Consider the following 9,207-nt stretch of genomic DNA (forward strand, 5'->3'; position numbering starts at 1 on the left):
GCATACGACGTTTGTGACCAAGTCTCCAATTTCTAGTACCAACGTGATTTTTCCCAGTGCTCTTTGGCCATCTTAATTAAATCCATGAATTATCATCCCACTAGTGCACAGATGCGAATGACGATACCCCAATTTGCCAAGCATGTTTAAAGGCAGCAAGTTCATTGTGGAGCCATTATCCAGCATTATATGCTTGACTTGCATCTCATGGATGTAGTCGGTGATCATTAGCAGTCTATTATGCTCCTTCACACCTAACATTAGGTCGTCATCAGAGAATGTGATAATGGACATGAAGTCGACTGCCTTCATTTCTTCAGACACAACGCTTCATACCATATAGTCATCTTTTTCTGCCTTTGTACTTTCCATTTCAACGAGAATGACTTCCTCACACCGTCATCCGACAATGAATGAATCAGCATTTACCAAAATTCTTTGGATAGACGCAATGTGTCATATATGCTTAACCGAGCAGGGATCCTCTTTAAGTAACTCATGACATCGTAAGTCACGTTACCAGCTAGTGGGGCATCGCCACATAGTGCTCCATCTCCTGATCTTCTTTATCATGTGAGGGATCCTTACCTTATGAACTTCATAGGGCCTTCTCCTGTACTGTTATAAAGTCTTACTTTCGTGAAGGGCTGGCTATTTTTCTCCCTAAGCATGTGTGACTACCGTTGCTTATGGGTGCTTTCCGATGGGGAACCAACCGGCTCTATCGCTGACTTGATAACGATTATATTCCAACTTTTATAGTCTTAACCACGTGTTTGCGACACGTATTCACCTTGTTCGATCCCTTTGTATTTGCCCCTTCTATCATATTTGCCCCAAAACATATGCGAACGAAGTGTGCCCCACATAGATACAATATTGGCTACCACCTTCCCACCTCACTCTTTATCTTTCTCTATCACAATCTCGCCTCGGTTTATCATTTTCTGAAGTATATTTTTAATGGTGTAGCAATTTTTAGTCGGATGCCTGAGCATACAATGATAATGACAGTGGTTCTTTTCTTTTGTTTCCTTCACCTCTTTTAGGCATTTTGGTTGGGGTAATTCTAGCGTTCCCACAGCCAACAACTGGTTCGTCATGGGGAGTACATTTTCCTTTTCAAAACATGTACCCGTCATGATCATCATATTGTCTGGGTTGCTTGTCGGTCATTCAACCTGGGTAACGACCTTTGTTTTCCCTCTTACCATCTTTTTACCTACCATGGGGGTCTTCTCTCTTCCTTTATTTGTTGGCGACATTCACTAATACCCTACTTGGACCTCGGTATGTCGTTTTTGTTTGAAATGCGGGCATTTTCCTGGTCATAGCCTCAAGAGTGTGGGCTTTAGTGGCGAGGTCATGAAAATTCCATATATCGGCACTTGTCAACCCAAAGGCGACTCTTGTTTCTATAGAATTTAGACACATTTTTACATGTTTTGACTCTCATTGGAGTTGTTGACATGACGCACCAAAGGTCTTATATCGGTTGATGAATTTCTTGACTGGTTCACCTTCACGCTACCACATGGAGGCTAATTCTGTTAGGTTGACATCTCTGTCAGACGAAAAGAAATTAGCCATAAAGGATCTTGCATCTGCTCCCATGTGCGTATAGATTTTGGTGTTAGGCCTGAATACCACCTAAAAGCTTTTCCTATCAGTGATTATCCAAATAGCCACAACCAGTATTGCGAGACCGTAGAGAAATTTTCCAAGGTCGTGATGAAATGCATGAGGTGTTCTTCTAACGATCCATCCCCATTAAACTTCTGGAAATTTGGAAACTTGAAGTTTGTTGGGAATTGCACATCGTCAACTTCGTGGGGGTATGGCGTTCGAAAATGGAATCTCCCCTTATGTTCTCTATCTCTTTCCATTCGAACAGCTTTGGCCACCACTTGTCGAATTTCATCTCAAGTTATTGTGCGAACAGCAGGTGCTGACCCATGTGATCCTGCTCTTGGCGGCTGCGATCCTTCTACTTCCTGCTCATTCCCATTCACCACGGCCATCATGGGAGGGACGGGGTAGTAACTTAAGCTACATTATGGGCCAACGTCACCAATGTTTCTTTAGGGTTCCTACATTCCTACAACAAGACGGTCTGTGCACGAGCCATCTTGGTTAGGTGTTTGTTTGTAAATAGCGGCTGGATTTGGTATGTTCTTGCCATGAATATCGCTGCCTCTCTACTCCCTGATTGTTCGGACATCGAAGGAGAGTGTGGGTAAGTCGTCGCGAAGGAGTTCAAAGAGAAAGAGCCTCCACTGGATCTGTTAATACTTTCAAATGGTCTTAGTGATTCTAGCGAATTTGACTGGAGCATGCCTGACGTTGATACTCGTGGGACTATTGTGGCAGATTTCGGGGATGACGACTCATTTGTTAAGGGAGATTTCCCCTTTTCTCTTCAAGTAGGCTGTAAAGCTATGACTGGAAGGGTGGAAAGTTCGGCGGAGTGAAGAGAGTAGTTTTGGTTTATCTAGGATAAAGTGGGGGCAGAGCTAATGTGGGATTTTATCTTATTGCATTGTGTGTAACTAACCATTTGACAGTCTACAGCGGGATTGGACTTCTCGTAGGAGGAGACCGGGCATTCGACCTCTGAGATGTTACCACTATTTATTCTTCATCATTCTCTTGAGATGTTAACGAAGTGGAGATTACCCCTAACATTGCCCACAACTTTCCATTCTTGTCATGAATGATTGAACTCTCCCCGCAACCCTTTTCAATCGTGCTTGAATGCTATCGACGTAATTGACTACGAATCTATTGGGCGTAAAATAGAAAACCACAATAATTGAAAGAGAAGCCATTGTGAAGTACCTGAATGACAAAAGAGTCTATCAGTCATTTGGGTTAAATTCGATTGTACTTTGTTTTGAAGATGAAATGGGGATATTCCAGTTGAGAGTCGCCATTACAGTGCCAATTGATGATAAGTGTTCTTTTGATTATCCTATTGTTAATATTAAACATAGATATTCCAAGCAGGGATTTTGGGTTCGATCCCATATTCACAACCCCAAGTGTAGGGTCACGATGCAGTAATGATCTCGGTAAGATCGAGGTCGAATTCACAGGGACTAATCTCGTATGTACTCTGAAAGTAACTAAAATCAAAACTAGAAGAAGATCTAAATCTAAATTGGGAATAAAAGGAAGTAATTGTGAAGTATTTAATTAGAAACTTAATAATTCAAATGTGGGAACTAGGGTTTCCAAGGATCCACTTGCTGCTATTAGGATGTTTCCTTATGTGATTCAAGAAACACAATTGGAATTGGAGTCCTATCCTATCCAATTGGAAGATATATCAATAAACTCATATTTGAACTTTCATTGACCTAATTCTCAATGGATGAGAGTTGTGAGGATTGAAAATGATTCCATCATCAAACCATGCCCTAGAAACAATGGCAAACAACAGGATATACCAATCTCACAACCAAACATAGAGGAATTATGAAGGTTAGAAGAGATTCCATCACCCAACCATGTCCAAGAGACGATGGTGAACAAGAAGATTTACTAACTTCACAATCTCAAATTAGAATAAGAAGGTACTCAAAGTTATTACAGATTCATTATAATTGAGTCACAACAAACCATTAAAAAATAAAAATATTCCTTAAATATCAAATTAGAATAAAAGAGTTCAATAAGAACAAGATTCAAACGAGAAAAACATCTCAATCATGCTACAAGCTTCACCCCTTAGCCCTAGCTAAGGGATTTAGCCAACCATAGACATGATTAGATTCAAAACCCTAGAGGAAAGCATGAAAACTAATGAAGAAGGGAAGAAAAATGCTTAACAATGGCTCTTCACCTTTGTGTTTTGCTCCTCCAAACCCTAGATGATGCCCAGGGATGCCCTAGGGACTCCTATTTATAGTTGAGGAACCCCAAGCTCCGAACCGACCTTGAAATTTTTGTAAACCACCTTAAATTTACGCATTATGCGTAACTCTGCGTAACTCTGGGTAAATCGTTCGATGACATCATACTGCCTACAATGTCATTGAAGGTGTCTTGAACACGTGCTTTTTTCGTTATGTGTAACTTCGTCCGAACTGTGTAACCTTCTATGTCATCGAAGCTACCTTTGATGTCATCGAAGGTGTTTTTGATGTCATCGAATGGTGTTCAAGGAATCGAGAATGCGTCCAAAGCAGTCTAGCGAGTTAATCCAATAATTCTCAAAAAATTCAATGTCATCGAAGAGGCTTCGATATCATCAGTAAGTCTTCAATGTCATCGAGGAGGACTTTGAGTAACCGAACATTGTGCCCAATATGTCCAGCGAGTTTTGCTGAAAATCGATAATAATATCAATGTCATCGAACTATTTTCGATGCCATCGAGCAAAGCTTCGAGTCATCGAAAAAGTCCTCGAGTCATCGAGAAATGTCTTCAATTAGTCCAGCGACTAACTCGATTTCCATCTATAAATTCGATGTCATTGACCCATGTTCGATGTCATCGAATGGTGATCGATGACACAGTAAATGAGAATTTTGTACTTATTCTTTTGACTTTTTTCCTTCTCCACTTGGTTTTCTTGAATCTTGGGACCTAGAAATCTTCAATCTTTGTCTCCAAAGATCCATTATTTGCCTTGGTGATATTTGAGCATCAAATTCATGCTTTTAGCACCTTTTCCAATCCAAGCTCTTAAAATCACCTTACAACACAAACATGAGCAAAATAGGACATAATGCAGTATCATATTCATAAAACCAATATATAAATGGGGGATAATATGCAATATTTAACCCTCAACACAATCCCTAACTAGCATTTTGCTAGTCCCGAGCAAAGTATGCGTGAAATAAACCTCAATGTTCAATGTCCAAAACCTCTTTAAGAAAACAATCCTTTATATACTCAAGTATGAATGGGTAGAATTAAGATGCGAAAGTGAGATTTTGAAAACCTAGAGCCGAATCACATAAGCGATCTATCAAATAGATTCTTTATTAATCAAATTAGAGTATATGTCTATAGATCATGTTTTTCAATATGCTCAGTGAAAATTAACTTCTCATAAAAAAATACTATCTTTTCATCATGCACGCCATGCTCATCACTTCAAGATTGGTTTGAAACTCAAGTACTGATTTAGAACTCATCTCATTCTCCTTTTTTCAGTTTTTGATTTTACATCGACGGTCGATTTTTTTTCATTCTTTATTTTTAGACTCTTTTCTAGTCTTTTCTGGTCCTTCCAATCTTTTCACCATACATAACCTTTTTATCGATCTCCTGTTTTTTTTAACTGGTTCTTTTCTTCTTTTAAGGTGGATAAAATTCTCTAGACTTGATTCTAACCATCTATCAATGATTCACATAATAATAACTAGAAATTCTAGCATGTCTTATAGAAAAGAAATTGAATGTGTCTAGATTAACATGATATTCAAACTTCCTCTTAATCAATTGAGCGCAAGAACTTAGGTGATAGATTACTTAGTTGATCAAACTCGAACAATCCAAAATTTAATCTCTATCTTATCATACTCAAAGCATTCTTAAGTACACAATTCATCGCTTCCCAAACCGATTTCAACTTGAAACATTGAAAATTTTCAATTTTTTTTGCTTAAAACTGAAAAAACACTAATTAGTTTACCTAATCACCCATCCCCAACCTAAAATCTTTGTTATCCTCAATGTAAAAGAAATAAGCATATAATGCAAAAGAGGCAATGAAAAGAAAAGGGAAGTGATGGAAAGATAATACTTAAAGAAGGAATTTTGAGGCTTTTCTAATGATCTTTGTGTGAAGATGGGTTAGCACAAGAATTAAACCAACAGAAAACAAACTATCTAAACAGTGAAAAGCAAACTATCCTAAACAGTGGAAAATAAACTATCCTAAACAGCAAAAAACAAACTATCTTAAACAGTGAAAAGCAGATTATCCTAAACAGCGGAAAGCAAACTATCCTAACTATACCTCCGTCAGACTAGGAGGTCAATCCTGGTAAACAGGATCGATCAGAGGTATGGATATATCCTCTAAATCAAATTTTTTAACAAATGGATTTAAGCAATGTCCATTTACTTTGAAAGCATTGCCATTATTTGGATTCTGAATCTCAACGACCCCATGAAGATAGACATTAGTAATTGTGAAAGGGTCAGTCCAATGAGATCGGAGTTTACCTGGAAAAAGATGTAACCGAGAATTGTACAAAAGGACCTTCTTACCTGGTGTGAATTATTTTTGAAGAATGTGTTGGTCATGAAACACCTTCATCCTATTCTTGTAAATTCTCGAGTTCTTGTATGCGTCATTCTAGATTTCTTCAAGTTCATTCAACTAAAGTTTACGCAGCGAACCAGCATTGTTCAAATTGAAGTTTAGATTTTTAATAGCTCAGTAGGCCCTATGTTCCAACTTCACATGTAAGTAGCAAGCCTTCTCATAGACAAGTTTAAAGGAAGACATTCCAATAGGAGCTTAAATGCAGTACGGTAAGCCCATAAAGCATCGGTTAAGCGGATTGACCAATCCTCTTAGTCAAGGTTAACCATTTTCTCTAAAATATGTTTAATCTCCCTATTGGAAATCTCAGCTTGCCCACTTGTTTGTGGGTGGTATGGAGTGCTCACCTTATGAGAGATGTCATATTTTTTCATTAAGTTCTTGAATGGCCTATTACAGAAGTATGAACCTCTATCACTAATGATAGCTCGAGGTGTTCCAAACCAGGAAATGATATTTTCTATTAAGAATTTATGACTGTTTGATGGTCATTGTTCCAGCACGGGATCGCTTCAACCCATTTAGTGACATAGTCTACTGTTAGCAAAATATATAAATTTCTAAAGGATTGGAGGAATGGTCCCATGAAATCGAAGCCTCGGCAATCAAATGCTTCAATGATCAGAATGGGGTTTAATGATCTCATGTTTCGATGGGACAATGCTCCTAATTTCTGACAATGCTCACAAGCTTTGTAAAACTCATGAGTGTTCTTGAACATAGTGGGCTAGTAAAAGCCGCACTGTAGAATTTTGGCTGTGGTCTTTTTAGCAGAAAAGTGACCACCACAGGCCTGAGAATAATAAAAAGAGATGACTCTTTAGTGTTTATTATCTGGCAACATGTCTTTAAGATTTTGTCCAGGTAATATTTAAATAAATACGGATCATTCTAGAAGAATTTGCATACCTCGGTGAAGAATTTTTTCTTATCTTGCACAATCCAATGTGTTGGCGTGAAACTTGTAGCAAGATAATTAACAACCTCAGTAAACCAATGTGAATGGGAGACTTTAAACAATTGTTCGTCAGGGAACATGTCATTTATATGTGTCGTCTTAAGGGAATCAGAGAGATCAAGGCGGGAAAGATGGTCAGCCACTATGTTCTCTACTCCCTTTTTATCTTTTATTTCCAAATCAAATTCCGAGAGTAAGAGGATCCATTTTATCAAGCGAGGCTTAACATCATTCTTAGAAAGAAGATATTTGAGCACTGCATGATCAGTGTAGATGATGATCTTGGATCCGATCAAGTAGGACCTAAATTTGTCCAAAGCGAATACTACGACTAAGAGTTCCTTCTCCATAGTAAAGTAATTTACTTGGGCAGGATTTAGAGTTCTACTTACATAATGAATAACGTAGGGCTTCTTTTCTTTTCTCTGGCCTAATACTGCCCCAAGAGCATAGTCGGATGCATTGCACATAATTTCAAAAGGAAAGTTCTAGTCGAGTGGCTGCATGATAGGTGCGATGGTTAACATGCCCTTGAGCTTAGAAAAAGCTTCCTGGCATTGCTCAGTCTACTTGTATGGTACATCCTTTTGAAGTAAATTTCATAAAAGATGAGAGAGGTGACTAAAGTTCTTTATGAATCTTGTGTAAAATCCAGCGTGTCCTAGGAAGGATTGCACATCTTGTATGTTCTTAGGTGGAGGTAAGTTAGAGATAAGATCAATCTTAGTCTTATCTACCTCAATTCCCTTGGACTAGATGATATGTCCAAGGACAATTCCCTTACGAACCATGAAGTGGCACTTTTCCCATTTCATTACCATGTTCTTTTCTTCACATCACTTCAGCACATTTTTCAAAATTTTCAAACATTTACTGAAGGATGGACCAAAGACAGAGAAATGTCCATGAAGACCTCAAAATATTGCCCCACCATATCCAAAAAATACTCAACATACATCGTTGAAAAGTGACGGGAGCATTACATAGCCCGAATGACATTCTTCGGTAAGCGAAGGTGCCGTAAGGACATGTAAATGTTGTCTTTTCCTGATCTTCATGGGCTATCTCGATCTGATTGTAGCCCAAATATCCATCAAGGAAACAGTAATATGAATAACCAGCTAGCATTCCAAGATTTGATCAATGAAGGGCAAAGGAAAGTGGTCCTTCCTCGTGACGGTATTCAATTTCCTGCAGTCAATGCACATTCTCCAATCGGTAGTGACTCTAGTTGGCATGAGTTCATTGTTGGCATTGGCTACGATGGTTATTTCAGACTTCTTAGGAACCACCTGAGTTGGACTCACCCATTGACTATCGGATATAGGGTATATGATACCCATATCCAATAGCCTAAGAACCTCAGCTTTAACCACTTACTTCATGTTTAGATTTAATCTACGTTGTGGTGGTTGCCGGGAGGTCTTCGCATTATCCTCAAGATGAATGCAGTGAGTACAAATCAATTGGTTGATTCCCTTGAGGTCCGTAATCGACCATCTAAGGGCTCCTTTATGCTCAATGAGAGTAAAGATAAGCATACTCTCCTATTCTTGCTCAAGGTGGGAAGAAATCACCACCGGGTATGTTTCATCTTGACCTAAATAGAGATATTTCAAATTAGAGGGTAAAGGTTTTAGGTCAAGCTTCGGTGCTTTGAGGTTAGACGGTAGAGGTACTATATCAGTTTGAGGTAATTCTTCAAATTGTAGCCTTCACTAGTTAACTTCAAGTACTGGCACAGTATCAAGCATGACACCCGTCTCCCTAATCATATCATCCTCTAAATCATGGGAGTGGGGTAAGCACATCTCTAAAGGTTCAAAGGATAAGGTCAGAAGTGTTTTATTTTCCACAAAAGAATCAATCAAGTTAATATCATGGGCATTGTTATCATCCTCTGCCTGTTTGCTCATATTGAAAAAGATATTAAGCTCCAATGTCATATTCCCAAAAGATAAAT

Source organism: Magnolia sinica, chromosome 16 (genome assembly GCF_029962835.1).
Source record: "Magnolia sinica isolate HGM2019 chromosome 16, MsV1, whole genome shotgun sequence".
Lineage (NCBI taxonomy): Eukaryota > Viridiplantae > Streptophyta > Magnoliopsida > Magnoliales > Magnoliaceae > Magnolia > Magnolia sinica.